This window comes from Pagrus major, chromosome 13, assembly GCF_040436345.1.
Source record: "Pagrus major chromosome 13, Pma_NU_1.0".
Taxonomy (NCBI): domain Eukaryota; kingdom Metazoa; phylum Chordata; class Actinopteri; order Spariformes; family Sparidae; genus Pagrus; species Pagrus major.
This window is the reverse complement of record NC_133227.1, coordinates 18,069,045-18,090,301: the sequence shown is the minus strand read 5'-3', so window position 1 is coordinate 18,090,301 and position 21,257 is coordinate 18,069,045. Positions and strand designations below refer to the sequence as shown.

General features: G+C 40.6%; 3 long non-coding RNA genes across 3 annotated transcripts; 1 reads left to right on the top strand and 2 right to left on the bottom strand.

The window, feature by feature from the left end:
* The first annotated feature begins 225 nt into the window (after positions 1-225).
* On the top strand, positions 226-4,854 carry LOC141007689 (uncharacterized). The gene is made up of 3 exons (XR_012180027.1): positions 226-272; positions 523-596; positions 4,637-4,854. It is a non-coding gene; the product is annotated as an uncharacterized lncRNA (long non-coding RNA).
* A 4,667-nt stretch (positions 4,855-9,521) lies between these two features.
* LOC141007661 (uncharacterized) lies at positions 9,522-16,742 on the bottom strand. The gene is made up of 4 exons (XR_012180025.1): positions 16,496-16,742; positions 16,246-16,356; positions 16,110-16,157; positions 9,522-10,242 (listed from the first exon to the last, which is right to left on the bottom strand). It is a non-coding gene; the product is annotated as an uncharacterized lncRNA (long non-coding RNA).
* A 662-nt stretch (positions 16,743-17,404) lies between these two features.
* On the bottom strand, positions 17,405-20,395 carry LOC141007673 (uncharacterized). The gene is made up of 3 exons (XR_012180026.1): positions 19,723-20,395; positions 18,091-18,231; positions 17,405-17,544 (listed from the first exon to the last, which is right to left on the bottom strand). It is a non-coding gene; the product is annotated as an uncharacterized lncRNA (long non-coding RNA).
* Between the last annotated feature and the right edge of the window lie 862 nt (positions 20,396-21,257).

Below are 21,257 nucleotides of genomic sequence, written 5' to 3'. Positions count from 1 at the left end.
ATGGGTTAAAAGCCAAGAAATCATATTAAAAATCAAATCGAATTTCTTGCATTTGGGTATTCAGTTGCTTATAAGGTTGAAAATATCCATCTTCCATCTCATCTCTCATTTTTTTGGTCCACAAATTGATACCAGCAAACCTCCATTCCCATGTAAGGCTACATTACTAAACACATATAATACTTTTTGGAGGTCACAATTTCTTTCTTCTCTCCTCCAATCACAGCTGAGCCCCTCGTGAAGCAAGTGAAGAGAACTTTCACATCCTAAAGGTGATTGGCCGAGGCACATTCAGTGCAGTGAGCAGGACTTGAACAGGAATTACACTTTAGAAGTATTTTAAGCAAGCACGATTTGACCAAATATCGATTTGAATTGTTTACATAACAATTTAATTATTTATTTTGCCACTTTTCAAATTTACACTTATTTTATACTGACTAATAAAATACATGGATCTAATATTTTAAGTAATGCATGCATGCTTCATGTTGTTATTGTGCTTGTTGTCTTCTGTTGCAGGTTGCTGTTGCAAGGTTACTAAGCACACAACAAGTGTATGCTCTAAAGATTATGAATAAGTGGGACATGCTGAGGTGAGGAGAGGTAAACACACAAACACAAACCTGCACTCACATCCACAGGAGAAACAATATGGCCACTTTTCCTACTGTATATGTAGTAGGCAGAAACGGAAGAAAAATGGGACTAGAGCCAAACTGAGCAATCCAAACACCAGAATAAATGTTGGCAATGTACATTTCTGCAAACCATGAATATGTTGCAACTCTTCTGCTGCAATTTTCTATTTTATTTTGCCACAATGCTTTGTTTATGATCTAGTTTGATTTAAGCACAAAAACCACTCAGTTAGGGTTAGGAAAGGTTTATGTGTTTGCTTGAAACACTAATTTTGGTCAGCATCTGTGGTAATGTCTCAAGTTCCCATTTAAAAATATCTGGCTTTTGGCGCCACAATCATGGCTTGAAATTGTCCCAAGGTCTTAAAAATATCTACTGGTGTGAGGCTTACAAATTTTGAAACACAGTCTTGAACTGTGATCACTTGCTTGCCAGCCTTCTCACCTGTAACTCCACCACCAACCAGTTCATAAACATGTAATGCGAACATGATATGACACATATTAGAGAAAAATGTCAATATGATACGTATGACATGTACAAATCTGAATGTCGCAGTGTTTTGCAGAAATGTTAACTGCCAACATTTTATCCTGGCACTGAATTGAGGCACATGAGGTCCTTTAATTATTTGTTGCTCAGTGTGACATTAGCCTGGTCATCTGTCTGTCTTTTTAGGGCCCGAGCAGGAAACCTGCGAGGTCCCTATTGTTTTTGTAGTGATTATTATTATTAGGGCCCGAGCAGGAAACCTGCGAGGTCCCTATTGTTTTTGTAGTGATTATTAGGGCCCGAGCAGGAAACCTGCAAGGTCCCTATTGTTTTTCGAATGATTATTATTATTATTCTTTATTAGGGCCCGAGCAGGAAACCTGCGAGGTCCCTATTGTTTTTGTAGTGATTATTAGGGCCCGAGCAGGAAACCTGCGAGGTCCCTATTGTTTTTCTAATTAGGGCCCGAGCAGGAAATCTGCGAGGTCCCTATTGTTTTTGTAATGATTATTTATTAGGGCCCGAACAGGAAACCTGCGAGGTCCCTAATGTTTTTCTAATGATTATTAGGGCCCAAGCAGGAAACCTGCGAGGTCCCTATTGTTATTGTAGTGATTATTATTAGGGCCCGAGCAGTGAAACTGCAAGGACCCTATTGTTTTTGTAAAGATTATTATTATTATTATTATTAGGGCCCGAGCAGGAAACCTGCGAGGTCCCTATTGTTTTTCTAGTGATTATTTTTTGTTATTTGTTATTAGGGCCCGAGCAGGAAACCTGCGAGGTCCCTATTGTTTTTCGAATGATTCTTATTATTAGGGTCCGAGCAGGAAACCTGCGAGGTCCCTATTGTTTTTGTAATGATTATTATTATTATTATTATTAGGGCCCGAGCAGGAAACCTGCAAGGTCCCTATTGTTTTTCTAGTGATTATTTTTAAAAATGATCGCATTTTTCACTGCCTGAACATACCCCAAAACTCACCAAACTTGGAATATAGATCAGACCTGGCGAAAAATGTTATAATCTGTTGTTGTTGTGAAGTTTCACCACTAGGTGGCGCTATAATCAAGGAAAGTGAGTTTTGCCTAATAACTCCCACATACTTTGTCGCACATTCAAAAACCATATATCCACGCGTTCAGTGAATTGTGCTGAATCTCCTGATATAGGCCACGCCCATTTCCGCCTACCTTTTTTTTCACAAATTTGCTAAATGTCGCAAACCTACTTTTTCGAAACTCCTCCCAGGCAATTTCACCGATTTGCACCAAACTTTGCACACAGCATCTGTGGAAACTCCTGACAAAAAGTTATTAAAAGAATTTTGATATTCCAAACAATACTCAAGTTATTCAATAACAACTTCCTGTAAAATCAGATCAAAACAGGAAGTGTTGCATATCTCCACATTGGTGTGGCCAAATGACATGAACGTCACCATACTCGTTCCCCATGAGCCCCTAAGGCTCTGTGCAAAATCTTGGCAGATGACCACTAGGTGGCGCTCTTTAAATTGAAGTATTTTATATCTCCACATCCGTTGGTCGGATTAACACGAAACTTGGTAGACTCATTGCCAATGCCCTCCTGAGGAAAGCTGACAAAGGTTTTACCGATCTGACACTAGGTGGCGCTCTGGTTGCAGTTTCATTTTATATTTGGCACTGTGCCCACACCATAACACTTATAGATATGAAACTCATAGGGGTGGTATAGACTGGCCCCTGTAACTCACACACCAAAAATGACAAGCAGGTGGCGCTATTATCAACACAAAACCGTTTTTGGCTCCCACATAAAATGGTGCACATTGTTAAACCTTGTATCTACATGTTCCCTGCATACAGCTGAATTGTGTGATGTAGGCCACGCCCACTTTCACGCTAGAATTCCATTTGCAAATTTGCAAAATGTCGCAAACCTACTTTTTCGAACTCCTCCCAGACAATTTCTCCGATTTGCACCAAACTTTGCACACAGCATCTGTGGACCCTCCTGACAAAAAGTTATTAAAAGAATTGTGATAGTCTAAAGAACGCCCAAAATATAAAACAACAATTTCCTGCAGTTTTTGGTCAAACAGACAGTCTTCCATATCTTTACCAAATACAGTCCCATTAACACAAAACTTTTGCTGATTGTGTTCCATGGCCCGATGATGGTTTCTGCAAAATTCCGTGCAAATCGGCCAATAGGTGGCGCTTTTATTGCTAAATGAGTAAAGAACATCTTGACTGCCTTCACTTTTGATTGCTAATTCAAGCTTTCTCCAACAGATGGCAGTGCTGCCTTGCTAATGGATACAAACCTCTCTTTAAGAGTCTGCAGTGTCATGCAGTGTAGTTGTCTCATTATTTGTTCTTTATGTAGATTGCAGGGAGTTCTTCCAACTTCAGCATACATCATATACTACGGGCAGGAGCAGCCCACCCAAACACAGTCAGTTAAAACATACGAGCACAATAATGGGGCAATGGGGCCGGGTAAGCAGCACACCCCGACGCGCGTGGACTGCGAGGGCCCGTTCATTGCTGCTTGCAGCTTTAATTTTCTTATTAAAATACAGTAAGTGTCAAATGGCTTTAAATTCACTAAAGCATGTCTTTTCTCCCCATGGTCATGCAGTAAAAGAGAAAATAAATTTTCTGGTATACCTGTCAACTTTATCCAATCAGGACAGAGTACTCCATAAAGAGGCGGTCCTGTCTGCTTGTGAACATGCAGAGAGCAGGTTCCTCCTGTTACCTGCAATAGAGTGGTGTAGCTATGATGTATTTTTTTTTAGGCTAACCCAGAAGTTAGCAAAAGCCTATGAGATTTTTGAATCGGATTTTGCAATATTATATTATGATACTTGCACATTTTGTTCAGTAAGATAATCTGCAGATGAACACCACTTTTGTGGTGTTCGCAGCGAAGTAAAAAGCTATTGTTAGGCTATAAACACACTACATTGCTGTCACATAATTTAAACATCACCACCACTAAGCATTTTACTACACAATTACTAAAGACGTTTTCTGATATATATATCTATATATGTATATGCACACATATATATAGATATAGATATATACATATGTATACACATAGAGAGAGAGATAGAGAGATAGAGAGAGAGAGAGAGAGAGAGAGATATCTCTAACGGTTCATGATGTAAAGTGGCTTTCACTCCCATTCAGTCTACGGCCCCGGCCCCCTCTGTATGCGTACACGTGCTCTCTGTCTCACTCAAACACACATGTGCACACACACACTCCAGTCCGAGGCCCACAAACTACACTGCCTCCCCATCGTATCAGAGTTGTGTCAACATTTGATAGATAGATATATGTATATATATATATATATATATATATATATATATGTAGAGAGAGAGCGAGTGATAGAAATTAATTATTATTATTAATTAATTAATACCAATCTATATATATCTCTATATTTAGAGATATGTATCTCTCTATCTCTCAATTCAATTCAATTCGATTCAATTCAAAGGGGCTTTATTGGCATGCCTGTGGACCTGTGTGCCGGTTGCCTGCTCTCCTGTGTTTCCCCTCTGTGCAAGTACGCTCGAGAGATGGACCCCACTGCGCCGTGCCGCAGCGCAGCGCAGCCATTACCCCGTGGCGGACGCCACATCAAGACACTCTCACTCTCACCCTCGCTGGGGACTTCACGAGCCACGTTTTGGATCCTGGGACTACGCACCACCCCTCCCCCTTGCGCTTGTTTTGCACATTGAACATTAAATCTTATTATTTACTGTTAAACCTGTTGTTTGAGTCATGCATTTGGGTCCAGACTCCGTACAAATCGTAACACACTCGGACATAACATAACAAATAACAACACAAACACAACACCAAGATTGATTTACATTAATTATATATACAGTATACACAGTGTGTGCGTGTGCCTGCATGTGTGTGTATCGGTCATTCACTGTCCCTCAGGTTGTGGCATGTTGACACATATTGGGCAGCAAGGTATGCCCTATCTCCCTCTCCCAGGAGTATTTTTAATTTTGATATGTCGTTCAGCTCTTTGAACTCTGAGATTACCAAATTGAATTTATTAAAATAAATGTTCCTCGTTTCGTTGAATGCTTTACATTGTAGGAGAAAGTGCATCTCTGTCTCAACCTCGCCTGTCGAGCAGTGACCACATGTTCTGTTTTCTTTTGGTTGCCATGATTTTTTGTGTCTTCCTGTTTGGATTGTCAGTTTGTGGTCACTGAGCCTGTACTTGGTGATGATCTGTCTCTGCTTTCTATCTCTGATAGTAGAGAGATATTCTGCTAATTCATAATCTCTTTTAGGGCTAGATAACATTCTAATCTACTTTGGCTTTTAGTTTCTTCTTTCCAATGTTCCAGATAGGTTTTTTTACATTGTGTTATAATTTGCTTTACTCTGATTGGTGTTTGGAGAGCAGTGTTGTTGTGAGGCTGGTCAGACTGTGTCTGAGAGGGGGCAGTTAGCCTCAGTACAAACAGACATAGGGGACTCTTTTCTGGGCTCAGTTCTTGTTTGATGTATCTGCAGAATTCTGCATGTAAAGATTCTGTTGGATGTTTGTCCCAGCGGGTATAGCTCTGATGACTGAGTGGACCCCATACTTCACTACCGTACAGCGCAATGGGCTCGATGACACTATCAAATATTTTAAGCCAGATTTTGACTGGAATTTGGAAATTATAAAATTTGCTCTTAATTGCATGTAGGGCTCTTCCAGCTTTTTCTTTTAGTGCATTCACTGCAATGTTGAAACTCCCTGATGCTGTAATGGTTATACCAAGGTAGGTATAACTCATGCTATGTTCAATGATATGATTATTTATGGTAAATTGGTGTTTGTTCTCCTGACATCTGGGGCGTTTTTGAAAGATCATGACATTAGTTTTCTTCATATTTACTGCCAGGGCCCAGTTCTGACAGTACTTTTCTACTATGTCCAGCTGTTGCTGTAGTCCTTGTTCAGTAGGAGACAGTAGTACAAGGTCATCAGCATAAAGAAAAGAGACTTCACCTCTTTACCTAGGAGGGAAAGGCCAGGAGCAGCACATTGATCCAACTCAACAGCAAGTTCATTTATAAACACGTTAAATAAAGTCGGACTTAAATTGCAACCCTGGCGTACACCTCTTCTCTGGGTGAAGAATTAAGTTTGTTTGTCTCCAATTTTAACAGCACACATATTTTCCAAATACATTGATTTAACCAGATCGTACATTTTGCCCCCTATACCAAAGTGTAGAAGCCTGTAATAGAGCCCTTCATGTCAAAAAGAGTCGAAAGCTTTCTTGAAATCAATGAAATAAGTGAATATTTTACCATTTTTTGTTTGGTGTACATCTTTGTTAATTAAAGTGTGAAGGGTATATACATGGTCGGTGGTGCGGTGTTTTGGGAGGAAGCCAATTTGACTTTTACTCAGCTTTAACACTGCACCCTGCATCTCTGGGGTGCTACATTTGAGCATTTCGTTTTTAATGCTGTCTGGACCACAAGCTTTCCTCGGCTGGAGAAATGTTGTCTGTGTGGTCAATTCTTAGTAATTGGGAAATCAAGGGGGTTTTGGTAGTCTTTAATTGTTTCTTCTAATGGTTGGAGTTTTTCTTGTATAATACATTGATCTGAATTGATTTGATTTATTGGTATGTCTTTGTACAAATTTTCAAAATGTGCTCTCCAGATGTCACCATTTTGGATGGGTAATGTCTGTTGCTTTTTGTTGAACTTGTTCCACATATCCCAGAATTGATTTTGATTAATGGCATTCTCAATATCTTCAAGTTTCATGTGGGTATAATTTTGTTTTTTTGTTCCTAATTGTACATTAATATTTCTTTAAAATTTCATTGTATCTAATGCGTAAGGCTGGTTGTTTGGTTGGCGATGTTTTGCATTTGCTATTTTTCTCAGGTCTTTTCTGATGGTCTTGCATTCTTGATCAAACCATTTGTCAGCGTTTTGCCTTTTAACAGGCTTCCGTTTTTGTTTGATGAGGTCAGCTTTAATAGCTGCCTTATGAAATATCATATTGATATCATCAATGGCCTTGTTTACACCATCTCTGGTAGAGACATATTGGTTTTGGTCATATATTGATATGTCATTCATCAGATCAGGTGAGTTCAAGGCCATGATGAATTTGTCTCCACTGTCTGGGGCCCATCTGTAAGTAGGATTTAATTTAAACAGCTTACTGGGTTCCCTTTTTGTGCCACTCATTTGATCTGAGAGTTTAAAGAACACATTTATTTGGTTTTGGTCTGAAAGGGGGGATTGCTGTCTGACAGTGAATGTACTGATAGTGGAGGGGTCCATGTCAGTGATTGCATAGTCTACTACACTAGACCCAAGAGCTGAGGAGTATGTGAATCTCCCTAAAGGGTCCCCTCTGAACCTACCATTAACTATGTACAGGCCTAAGGCCCGACAGAGATGCACTATCTCCCTGCCACTTTGATTTATTTCAGAGTCAAGGTTGTTCCGATGGGTGATGGTTGGTGTGGTAAACAGGGGGGCCTGACCAAATACATGGTTGTTGCCCTGTGAGTCCATGACATCAGGTTCAACTCCTGTTCGTCCATTCAGATCTCCAGTTAGAAGCACATTTCCCTGGGTCTGGAAGTAGGCAATTTCTGAATGGAGAGTGTCAAAAATGTCTTCTTCAAAATAGGGAGAATCTACTGGGGGTATATAAATTGCACAGAGATATAGATCAGTTATGCCTAGGGTTTGATCTAATCTCAACCAAATGTGTGATTTACCCTGTTTTACTGGTGAGATCTGACGGCAAAGATCTCCTTTATACCACACCAAGATCCCCCTGATGTTCTGCCCTTGCGTATGTTTTTTTAATTTTATAGAGGGCACCATGACTTCATTATATCCTGGAGGACAGTGAGTAAGCAAATCATTTTGACAAACAAACAATTAAAAACAACCAAAACCCCCTTGATTTCCCAATTACTTGGGAAGAATTGACCAGGCAGACAAAATTTCTCCAGCCGAGGAAAGCTTGTGGTCTAGACAGCATTAAAAATTAAATGCTCAAATGCAGCACTCCAGAGATGCAGGGTGCAGTGTTAAAGCTGTTCAATATTGTATTACAGTCAGGATGTTTTCCTGACATCTGGTGCAAATGGCTCATTTCCCCCATTCATAAGAGTGGGGACAAATCAGACCCTAATAACTACCGTGGCATCTGTGTCAGCAGCTGTCTAGGTAAATTATTCTGTAGTATTCTAAATAAAAGAATGCTAGATTTCCTTGAGGAACACTCCATCTTGAGTAAAAGTCAAATTGGCTTCCTCCCAAAACACCGCACCACCGACCATGTATATACCCTTCACACTTTAATTAACAAACATGTACACCAAACAAAAAATGGTGAAATGCTCACTTGTTTCATTGATTTCAAGAAAGCTTTAGACTCTGTTTGGCATGAAGGGCTCTATTACAGGCTTCTACACTGTGGTATAGGGGGCAAAATGTATGATCTGGTTAAATCAATGTATTTGGAAAATATGTGTGCTGTTAAAATTGGAGACTAACAAACTGAATTCTTCACCCAGAGAAGAGGTGTACGCCAGGGTTGCAATTTAAGTCCGACTTTATTTAACGTGGATATAAATGAACTTGCTGTTGAGTTGGATCAATGTGCTGCTCCTGGCCTCTCCCTCTTAGATAGAGAGGTGAAGTCTCTGTTTTATGCTGATGACCTTGTTCTACTGTCTCCTACTGAACAAGGACTACAGCAACAGCTGGACACAGTAGGAAAGTACTGTCAGAACTGGGCCCTGGCAGTAAATATGAGGAAAACTAATGTCATCCCTGGTGAAAAATTAATGTACTAAGTGTACTAAAATTTAGCATACTTTTGTGTACTTCAAGCCGCACTAATCATCATTTTATTTCAAGTGTGTTTAAGATTAGTTAACTTGAAGAGTGCTAAATTGGAACAACTAATTTTGTGTTAAGTATATTTAAATTGTAATTAAGTTGTAGAAAAGCTCAACTTAAAGTGTATTTAGTGTACTTTTGTGTACTAAAGTGGAACAACTTAAAGTATATTTAGTGCACTTTAAGTACATGACATTTCATGTACTAATATATGCCTAATTAGTTAAATTAAAGTGTACTTTGTTTGTATTACAAGCACATTAAAAATTAGATGTTGGTGTCTTACAAATACATAAGCTTTATATTTGCAATATATTCTTATTGTGTTAATAATAAGCTCAATTATACTTTTGGCTTATTTCAATTACTAAAAAGCATACTTTGCAGTTAATAGTCAATATACTTTATCATTACTTTGCTATATTACTTTCTACTTTGCAGACTTAAAGACTTGTAGGACTACTTCCAAGTGAAAAAAAATATATTTTTAATATATTCAAAGATCAGTACAATACAATAATGCTGTACTGTAAGAATATGTGTAACATTTGTGGCATTACACCAACATTCCATCAATAAAAAACAGGAGTAACATCTGTGGCATTACACCCATAGATATATACACGTAGATGCCGCATTCGGGCTTGTCAGGAATGTCGTCGCGGCCGCCATCTTGAGGGGGAGTTCCTATGGTAAAAACCATAGATGACGTCATGCATGTCACGAACGGCAGTACGAGGTAAAACAAAACATAACAAAACCCATTCACCTCCCCCTCAAGATGGCGGCGGCGGCGACGATCCGTTCCAATGGGCAGCAGCGTCAGAGGCGGCATCTACGTGTATATATCTATGCATTACACCAACATTCCATCAATAAAAAACAGGAGTAACATTTGTGGCATCACACCAACATTCCATCAACAAAAACAGGTAACAGTATGGCATGGCAAGTAAGGAATCATGAACAATCAAAAACAACACTCCTTACATTTCCTAACACACTCACACTCTCACTCACACACACACACACATACACACACACACACACACACACACACACACACACACACACACACACACACTCACTCACTCCCTTTTTTCTGGCTGAAATGCTCATTGTTGCACTTTCTTCTGATGGCCGCACGCACATCAGACACAGATGCATTTGGAAACTCCTCAAGAACAGCATCTGTTGACCAAATAGACAGGAGATACTGTAAAGTCATGCAGCATACTTAGTAATTTTGCAACAGTACATCAGAGGCCTATTCCAGAAAGGAGGTTCAGCAAACTCTGAGCGTTACCCGGTTAGGTTAGGTAAGTCGACTCTGAGTATGTGGCAGCTGCACTGACAAAACTCTGAGCAATCCATGCTTTTTGCTCCCAAAGCAAAAACCAATCAGATGCCTTCATGTCTACTTCACCTATGTTTGCGGAATGGAGAGCAGTCTGAGGAAAGGGGCTGGGACATCTGACTTGTGTATTTTGACTTGTGTATTTTCAAAATGTGACCTGATATAACTGTATTTCCAGATCTCCAACCAATCTTTAACCTGCAAACTGATGAAAATAAAAAGGATGTTCTGGGAGCAGCACAGCAGCACGTCAGCTGTGACGTGTAGCTTGATATTCGATGTGGAGCTGGTTTGAGAATATTGTTCAGACTGATGAGAAGCGGTTCCATTCAGCTCAGGGAACGAGAGCTCATCTAAACAAATCTAAATAATCTCCCTGTTGTAAAACTATGAGAATTATTTATTTTTACTTGATGCTGTTGAGAAGGAAAGCACAGCCCCTGTCAGACTCAAGGTTTCATCATGTAAACCTGCCAGCCAGCAGGTTAAGTTCACAGAGTCAGTTACCATGGTGACAGTCACAGTTTATTCAGGAATGGAAAACCCAGAGTTTTCATCATCTCAGGATTTTCACATAACCTACTTTCTGGAATACCCCTCTGGAAACTCTGAGAAACTGTTATCAGTATAATATATCAATATTGCTACCAGTACATAATCCAACATGTATTGAATAATTACTGGTGATCTGTTTCTTTGTGGTCTAGCTGCTACAGAAATCACAGAACCTTTTAAATAGACTACATGTGAAACAATTACATACCAGTAATGGCCTGCACTTTTGTAATGTCAAGTTGTGTTTTGGGCGGCCCCCCCTTCCCAGATTTCCCCGTCAGGGTTGATTCTGCAAGGCCTTCCTTTGTAAATACGAGGACAGCCAGCTCCTGGGCAAAAATGGCCATCCGAGACCTATTCAGCCGCTGGAAGGCCCTCTTTGTCACCATCACAGTGCTGCCTGCCAATGAGTGCTGCATATGGGAGAGAAAGACAGGGCAAAATTGACAAATTATCTCTAAGTACTTGTTGTGTCAAAACCTGCATCACTGTGGAGAGAGCCACAATCCCAGATCCCTGACACTCCAAACCTGCAGGGGGCAAACACATCAGTGTTGAAACCCCAGGTAAGAGGAAGGAAGTGCCTGAGGGAGCACATTCACCTGTGTACCCAAGGGGGTAGATCGGACTACACGCAGGCGTAGCTCACAGTCGGCCATATGAGGACGGGCAACTTGCTCTGACTCTGGCTGCAGTTACAGTGCAGTATATAGGTGATCCAGTCATCTTCACTAAAAAAAACTATTCATAACTCTGTGTAAAATAAATCAGTATGTAGCTATTACTTTAACTATTTGCATAATGTCACTATAATGTTACTTTTACAAAAAAAAATACATTATTAAAATGATCCGTGATTCTAAATATGCTGCATCGTAACTGCATAAACGTTCATAAAAATCAAACCGTTTTGAAATTGGACAAAAACTGAGCAAGTTCTAGTCATTATATCAGAACATGCAGCATAGGCTTAATGCTCTGAGGGAGAGAGTTGCCCGTCCCAAGATGGCCGCCGTACTGGCTACGCTTTGTCATTGGGAAACAGCTGCGGGTGAGTCATCTAGTTCTTATATATATCTATGTGTGTACCCATACAGGAAGCATGGTCTGAAATGTTTGGAACTGGCTCAGCCAGTTCTCTTGCCTACTCCTGGAGACACCTCACAGCTCCTGATCGATGATTAAAGACACCACTGGTATAGTAGAAGCTTAATTTTGGAGAGCATGCTTCCCAAATGTTTTGATTGTGTATGTTTGGTGATGCAATGGTTGAATATTTGTTATATTATTTTATAGAAGTACTTTGGTACTTGTGCTTTTGTCAATGATACTTTAATGATAACCTTTGGTGTAGCTTTGTTACTTTAATTATTAACCTTTTTGAAGTGATTTGAGTTAAATTAATCTGAATAAGTTTTCATTTATCAAGTGAAATTAACATTTTTATTATCATTTGAGGAATGAACAGACATCCAGGGTTTCCGCTACATGTAATTGATCGTGGCGCACCGCCACGGCAAAATAAAAGCCGCCACACCTTCAGAATGATGATTTTTTTTTTTTTTTTTTTAATGTTAAAACAATGTAAAGCAGGTTTTCCACTAGAGGTTGCACAGACTAGTCCCCTGCTCCACAATGACGTTTTGAGCTTGACGTCGACTAGTCGCTGATCATGTAACAGTAGGCTACAAGAGTAGCGGCTTGAAACAACAGCTGAGTGCGCTGAATGAAAAAAATACGAGCGCAGTCAAGCTGGATAGAACGAGCGCGTACCAGACAGGAAGTCGGGCACAGAAAAGGCGAGAGAATCCGGTCAATTTTCAAAATAAAATAAATGATGATTAAGTTTGCTTGTCCGTCTATAAGTATTTGTCAGTTGCGTCTGCACACAAGACACATCCATAGGCTACATACAGCGCTAGAGACAGACCTGTGTTTGGAAAACCGAGCAGATACAGACGGGTTGATGTTTGACCGGCGCGGAGAGAGAGAGCAGGAGAAACTGCCGCTTCCGCGGGCAGTGTGTCCGGGCTGCCGGCAATTAAAAAAAACAAAAAAAAAACTCCGCTCATATCGACAGCTTTACGTCGCGCACAACAACAACAGCAGCAACCAACCAGGAAAAACTAAAACTGTGAGTGAAACTGTGACTGAGCAGGACTGTGATGGTGACGAGGCCTGTGTGTCGTTTTCCTCCCTAATTGTTTAATGAACAGTAGCTACAGTATTGTAGTGAGGGAGTGACGTGGGGCGGAGGAACTCCCCGGAGTGGGGGGCAATCAAGGGCTGATGCAGTTCACCTGGGAGGGGGAGGAGACCCACCGGGGTCAGCGGCTGGGAAGAAAAGAGGCGGTGGAGAGAGCGCGGGGAGGAAGAGACGGGAGGACGTGAGAGCCGTCGGCCTGAGCTTTTGGGAGCCAGTGGCACTGTGGCGGGTGGGTGCTGTTCGCAGCTTATAGTGCTGCCGGCAGTGAAGACAGCTGAGTAGGGGAGTTCGTCGTGTCGATCAGTCCTGTATCAAGAGGGGAGGCCAGAAACCTCCTTTAGGTAGCGAGGGACCGGGAAGTAGCCGTGCCTTACCTGTGCTCTCATGCAGCAGCCACATCAGTGACGCCGACTACGCTGAACGACTCCACGCCTGCCAGCTGAGCAGCCTTTTCTCCGGTGCACAGCCCAGTTCCATTGCCTAGGCCCCACGGGGGGGTCTCGTCACCAGACCGGGGCAGGATAAGTCCATTATTTTAATGATTCTCATATAAACTTACTTGTAGTCTTGTCAGTTAATGTCCGAGTGTTATATGATTTCCCTCTTAAAGAAAGGTTTTTAATTAACTGACGTCAGTGTGCCAGCGGCCCCGTTAAGGGCAGCTCATTAGTCTTGCAGCGCTCTATCTCCCCCTAGTGTTAAGAGTGGGGTTCGACCCTTTATGTTGTAGTGGTCCCTAAGGAGCCAGTGTGATTTTGAGCTCCCATTGTGTGTAGTGTGATACCTGTTCTAGTTGCTGTGCAGTGATTTGTGTGCAGTGTCCCTTTTTGGGTGTGTTCTCTTGTGTGCAGTGTTGGTGTCGCCGGATGGTGGAGTTACCTGCCTGACCTGCTGGAGCTGCCCTCATTGGCCTGCTGGATGCAAACGTCCCTAACTTAAAAATTAATTGGAAATAAAGATTGTCTATTTTTATACATATCTGTCTGTGGTGGGTGCTCTCTGACCTCTAATACCGGACCAGACCGAGTTAACAAAGGTGGTGGCAGCTTGACGCTACTCTAAACATCTTAAACAACAAAATTTATTACAGTATTTTCTTTTGCACCTGTAGGCTATATGTTACAAAAAAACAAACTGATTTACAGCTTGTTGTTTATAAAGCTGCTGTACTGTGGACTCATTTCTGTGCATGAGCTGTCAGTCAGTGAAACAGATTGTTGCAGAGCATTTCCCTCCTCCTGGGATTTTAGTTATGATGGGAAAAATATGAATGATGTCATCAGCGACTAGTCGACGATCCGGTCGCGCGCACCCCTCCCCCCGTCGATCAGCCCACCCTCGCCGCCACTCTTTAAAAAAATCCTGGCGGAAACACTGGAGTGCTATGACTATGGCCAGTGGTGTTGAGGTTCGCACTGACAACAAGATAATTCATATGACTGACTTGTGAAAAATACAACCTACAGTATTAAATCTCATAACTTTATTCCTGTCCCAATTACCAACAAGATGATGCTGCCAAAGACAAAAGGTCCCTAGTGAAAATATAGAATTCTTTATGAATGACCTGTCAAGTAATGAATACGTTCATCCCTCAATTATAACATACCATTTCAATGTCCCTGTCCACAGGAGATGACGATGCCGCAGATGAAGGGGTCCCCCCGAACAAGGACTTCAATGCCCGGACACACTCCACACACTCCCTCATTAATTTAATCATTTCCGGCAGGTCTAGGTGAATGAAATAATAAGTGGGAAAACATTTGGTTTGTCAGATGGTCAACATTATGGTACTTAAGTTCAGTACAGGAAAATAATGTGGAAACACCCTGAATCATTATTTAATAATCATAGTGTTTTCTGATGTGTCAACCCCTCTAATTGCAATCTGAACACCAACCATGAAGGGATGACAAAATGTTGTTTATTCCAGGTGCCATGCCATGACCACTGCTATCATCTGTCAGCTTCTTCAAGAGAGAATGAAATTCCAGGCATAAGGGAGAAAAAAAGAGATTAGAATCACATTAAACCTCATTAAGGTACAACAGATATTTACAGAACCTGATGTGAGGAATTGTGAGGAAATACTGTTTTTATTATTATTAGCCCTTTGTTATTAGTGACAAAATATACACACACACACCCACCCACCTCAAAGGAAATACTGTATGTTTAAAGGACACTTTTCTCATCCACACTAGTGTTTCCCCTAGCCGTTTTGTCTTGGGGGGGCGGCGGGTGGATGAGTCCGGCGGGGGGGGGGGGGGCACATGTGTGAAATTATTAACTTTATACCAATTATCCCAAAAATATACTTTATTTAAAGTGATAAGTGACAAGTGCATCTTTTTAATAGCAGATACATGACGCACATGTAAACACATGTTTCCCCCACCGTTAAATTTTTTTATAATTTCTTTTATAAAAGATAAAATATAGGCTGCTATATATAATGAGCTCCTGACGCTCAGCTCAACGGGTGAGGAGGCGCAGACAACTCTCAGCGGAGACGCTCAGAGAAGTAAACAGCAGCGGATCAGTGTGACCTCTCCCTCCGTACACACGCTCTGTTCTGATCCAGATCCACTGGACTTTCAAAGTAAAGCTGACGCAGCTGAAAATGAGTTAAATAGTGAAAGCGGGCCACCCCGCCAATAGAACGGTAGGGGAAACACTGCACACTACCGTGTGGCACAAAACATTAATGAAAGGTCTTTGAAAATGATTATATTGTTGAATATATTAAATAAAAATGCTTAGTTGACATGTTCATGAGAGCTAAAAGGACTTTATGTGTAAATCTGATATGAAACTATTATGAGATTAAGTTTTACATGCAGTTGGGTGTAAGATCTCTGACCTTTGCCTGACCTATTCATTCCATACGATTTACTTTTATCACAATCATATAATATTTAGTATAAATGTACTTGCCGTTCTCTGGGCTGGGGAGAAAACCAGCTCTTCATCTGAGGCATGGTCCTGAAAATTGAAAAGAGGAAATAGCTGTGAAAGCAATACAACAGAGAAAGAATTTGTGTCTGAGTACACAAAAGCTAGGATGACTTACAATGTCATGCCGTTGTGGACTCCCTATGTATGTGGCATCATCGGAACTGGGACTGGATGGCAGTGGTAAAAGCACACGTCTTGCTGCCTTGTTAATCTTTGCTCGCTTTCCCTGAAGGAAAATGTTTATATGATAGAAGTAGGAAAATTATTAGTTATATCATGAAATTTGACAAGTGTCTGAAGGACACCGCAGATTTTGCTGTTGTAAACAATCTAGACACCTGCTCAAGAAAAAAAGTACGCCTCACCCCATGAACACGTTGTGGAGATTCATCCTCAGAACTGCAGTGTTGATCTTGTGTGTCAAGGGCCCTCTTCTGAGACAGGGAAGTCTTGAGGTTTAACACCTGGTCCCTGGCTGCCTCTTTAATCCTGGTTTGCTTTGCCTGTTTATGACATTAAAACAAAGACAAGACTGTCATCACAAAGTAACGTTCTCATTAGCATACTAAGCCTATTCATCATCATGCCTTCTATCAAATGGTGGTGCCCCACCTTTTTTTAAAAATGTAAATACACCACTGCATGTTGATATGTTTACATCATGTTTAGCTAATATGTGACTTTATATGGTCTCCTTTTAGTGCATACATTGTGCTATGTACATTTCCATTGCACACCTCCTATTTCCTAACTGCACTTCCTCTTTTAATAGGCCAGCGGATCAGACACTAGGCCGTACATTTCTTTTTTTTTTTTTTAAAGTATATTTTGGGGGCTTTTATGCTTTTAATGGATAGGACAGTTCAGAGAGTGACAGGAAATGGGAGGCAGAGAGGGGGGGAATGACACGCAGGATAGGGCCGCTCGATGTGGGATTCAAACCGGGGCCGCCTGCAGTGAGGACTGTAGCCTCAACACATGGGGCGGGTGCTCTACCAACTGAGCTAAACACCGCCCTGGCTGTACATTTCTTAATTTAGTTTTGTTATTGTTATTACTATCGTTGGTTTTAAAAATCATTAGGCTACTCCTAAAGCAAGCAAACACTTATTTCATATAGGCCTAACAAACCTCTGCATTCTTAGAGTAATTATATTGATTATACGAGTCCATTACCTGCTGTCATAAGAGGCCAGTTCATGTGATCTCAGGACACCACAGCTTTTGCTGTTGTAAAAAATCTAGACACCTGCTCAAGAAAAAAAGTACGCCTCACCCCATGAACACGTTGTGGAGATTCATCCTCAGAACTGCAGTGTTGATCTTGTGTGTCAAGGGCCCTCTTCTGAGACAGGGAAGTCTTGAGGTTTAACACCTGGTCCCTGGCTGCCTCTTTAATCCTGGTTTGCTTTGCCTGTTTATGACATTAAAACAAAGACAAGACTGTCATCACAAAGTAAAGTTCTCATTAGCATACTAAGCCTATTCATCATCATGCCTTCTATCAAATGGTGGTGCCCCACCTTTTTAAAAAAATGTAAATACACCACTGCATGTTGATATCTTTACATCATGTTTAGCTAATATGTGACTTTATATGGTCTCCTTTTAGTGCATACATTGTGCTATGTACATTTCCATTGCACACCTCCTATTTCCTAACTGCACTTCCTCTTTTAATAGGCCAGTGGATCAGACACTAGGCCGTACATTTCTTAATTTAGTTTTGTTATTGTTATTACTATCGTTGGTTTTAAAAATCATTAGGCTACTCCTAATGCAAGCAAACACTTATTTCATATAGGCCTAACAAACCTCTGCATTCTTAGAGTAATTATATTGATTATACGAGTCCATTACCTGCTGTCATAAGAGGCCAGTTCATGTGATCTCAGGACACCACAGCTTTTGCTGTTGTAAAAAATCTAGACACCTGCTCAAGAAAAAAAGTACGCCTCACCCCATGAACACGTTGTTGAGATTCATCCTCAGAACTGCAGTGTTGAGCTTGTGTGTCTAGGGCCCTCTTCTGAGACAGGGAAGTCTTTAGGTTTTGTAACACCTGGTCCCTGGCTGCCTCTTTAATCCTAGTTTGCTTTGCCTGTTTATGACGTTAAAACAAAGACAAGACTGTCATCACAAAGTAAAGTTCTCACTAGCATACTAAGCCTCATTTAATGCAGGATAAATTTACACTACAGAAAACAGAAATAATATAATCAGCATCCTGACAGACAATGAAAGCAGAGGTGGGGCATGAGTGGCAAATGACAAAGCCTCGATAATCATTAATCATGATTGTAGATAATTGATTATATAGAGAGCACACAAAGGAAAAATTTCTCATATTGCGTATCTTGCAAAATTCTTGCTTCTTGACTATCTTTGATCATTGATTAAATACACCTAAACTGTTTTAAAATTCAAGGTTTAGTGATGCCTTTTTGCTTCTTTTTATATAGTTTTACATCGTTAATTTCTGCCCAGTGTTGCTTCACTACATCCTACTGACAGGTGTAAAAAAGCTCAAAGATTTTGGAAAAAAAAATTGATTTGGCACACTGTTATTGATTGAACTAGTGGTTTCAAAGTTTGGGGGATTTTGCCATCCTACCGAAAGCTTTGTGCAATCAGGTTCACCTTTTAGATGTTCCCTTCAGATTTAGCCTATTTGTTGTCTCTGTATGTGAAAATGCATACAGTAGGCTAGTTGAATCTAGACATACCTCTAGCAGTGCAGCGGGGTCATTCCTATGTTCCCACATTCTAAGAACCACTGCCTTGTTATCCACTGTCTTGTTTTGCACTTGCTGTCTATACACTCTGTCCCACCGACTCAAATTCCTAAATATGTTTACATGTAATAACAATAAAAGACTTCTGACTTCATATTTCATTTATTTCGCGCACCACACATATTACTTGGTGACAATAACAATATATAGATCGTACTGGATACTTAAGAGGTAGGCTATAAGTTACACCGTGGATAGATTAGATTTGGGATTTTATCGTCCTTTGCAAGGATAATTGTTTCCACCTACATACATTTACCATTTTGTACACATAACATCACACCCATAGACATCTTTCCACACGTATTCACACTGAGGTGTCATTGCATCTGAAATGTGGGAACATGGGGCTGTGGGAACATAGACATGGAGCCCTGGCAGCTACAACAACAAAAATGCTGCAACATCATGATGTTTCAGTATTACTCATCTAATGTTGTCAAATGTGACAATATCAGTCAGATGGAACAAATCAGTAAAAATGTACTCTGTATGTAGTTTAGCAACTACTGTAAGGAGATCCTTCACCTGCTACCAGGCCATTGCCCAAATAATAATTTATTCTTAGCAATTTTGCCTGGTTAAATGAGGGTTAATGAATGAATTAATAATGAAATAATTATACATAACATGAGTGGGATTTTTTATGCATGATTTGTAGTGTTTTTGCTTTGCTTCACTGCTTTTTACTTAGGAAAACTATTTTAATTTAACCTCTACCATAAAAAGAGAGCACCTGAATGTGTAGCTAGTAAAAGTATTGGAGATAGCATGTCAGCATGTGAAGTTGCACTCACCTGCATTGCCGTTTTAGGCCTCACTACCTCGGTCTCACACATTTTCTTTTTCATGCGGACTCCCCTGCTTTCCTCCTCGGCCCATATATCCTTACCGAGAATGAACAAATTCTTCTTCGACACGAGGTCTCTGTAGGAATCTGACGTAACGATAAGAATAAATAAAATTTCTGCCAAGACATTCACAAAAAATAAACAGTTAGCTGCTAGCTAGCTGAAAAGGTTGGCAAAATAATAGGTATACTTGCCTCCAAATAACAGGACCTTAGCAGCCACCGTCCTCGATGGTTCTTTTCTCGTGGGCCATTTTATTTCAATCCAGTTCGCGTCGTCATCAAGGTCCGGCTGGGCGGCCACTTGGGTGAACTGGTCGTCGCTATCAACAATGAGCGACGTACTTTCCACTTTAAGTGTTTTATCAAATAAGTAGTAGATGGCGAATTTGAATGACATTATTTTTCACCCTCTATAACCTGTCCTGCAAAACTGTAACCTGCTTTCAAGCGAAGCCAGTGACCTCGCGCTCGACCTCGCGCTCAGATGCAACGGATGACAATGCCCGCAGCTCTGATTGGCTGAAATTGAAAAACGAAACTAAAATAGATGCGCTTGTTGGGCACGTCAGAGACTCGGCGCCTCTTTTTTTTCTCTTCTTGTGTTTACACCAATTTTAGCTGGGAATTTGTGGGAAATAAATCATCATGCCAGCAAAACGAAACTTAAAGAGACATTTGAATTCTGACGAGACTCAACCAAATACGCCAAGAACAACTAAATATAGAAGACTTCAAACGAACCAGGTAAAATGCTGTGGGCTACAACATACAAAAAAAAAGTAACAGTGCACAATGCACATACTGTAGCTTACTGTAGGAGCCAACTCGCAACAATGTAGCCTGGTTAAAAGCCGTGGTTGGGGGCGGGGGGGGGGGGGGGGGGGTCACAGACATACACACACACATACTGTCCATGCTCCAACTGTGTTATATTTAAGTATTGTAGGCCTATGTCCTTGTGTGCTTGTATGTTTTTCACCATAAATAATTTCTATGAGATGTCCAGAACAACATACTAAAAGCCCTAAGGAAATATGCTTACTGTATAAAGTCTATGGTGCCGATAAGCCCTGACAACAATACACCCCAATGGGGCTATTTTTTCACTTTACTCGTATCACAATGAAACTTTACACAATGAAAGTATCCATGAAATGTAACATTTTTTGTATAACAAGTTTCTTTGAAAATGACTTTGAATATGCAAATGAGCCTTACACTGCCCAAAATACACCCGAATAGGCTTCCCCCCCCCCCTTTACTCCTATCACAATGAAAGTATACATAAAAATTAACATTTTTTTGTATTTCAGGTTTCTTTGAAAATGAATTTGAATATGCAAATGAGCAAAACACTAATGGCATACGCCCAAAATACACGCAAATAGGCTTTTTTCCCCCTTCACACCTAACACAATCACACTTCACACAATAAAATGTACATGAAAAGTAACATATGTATTTCAAGTTTCTTGGAAA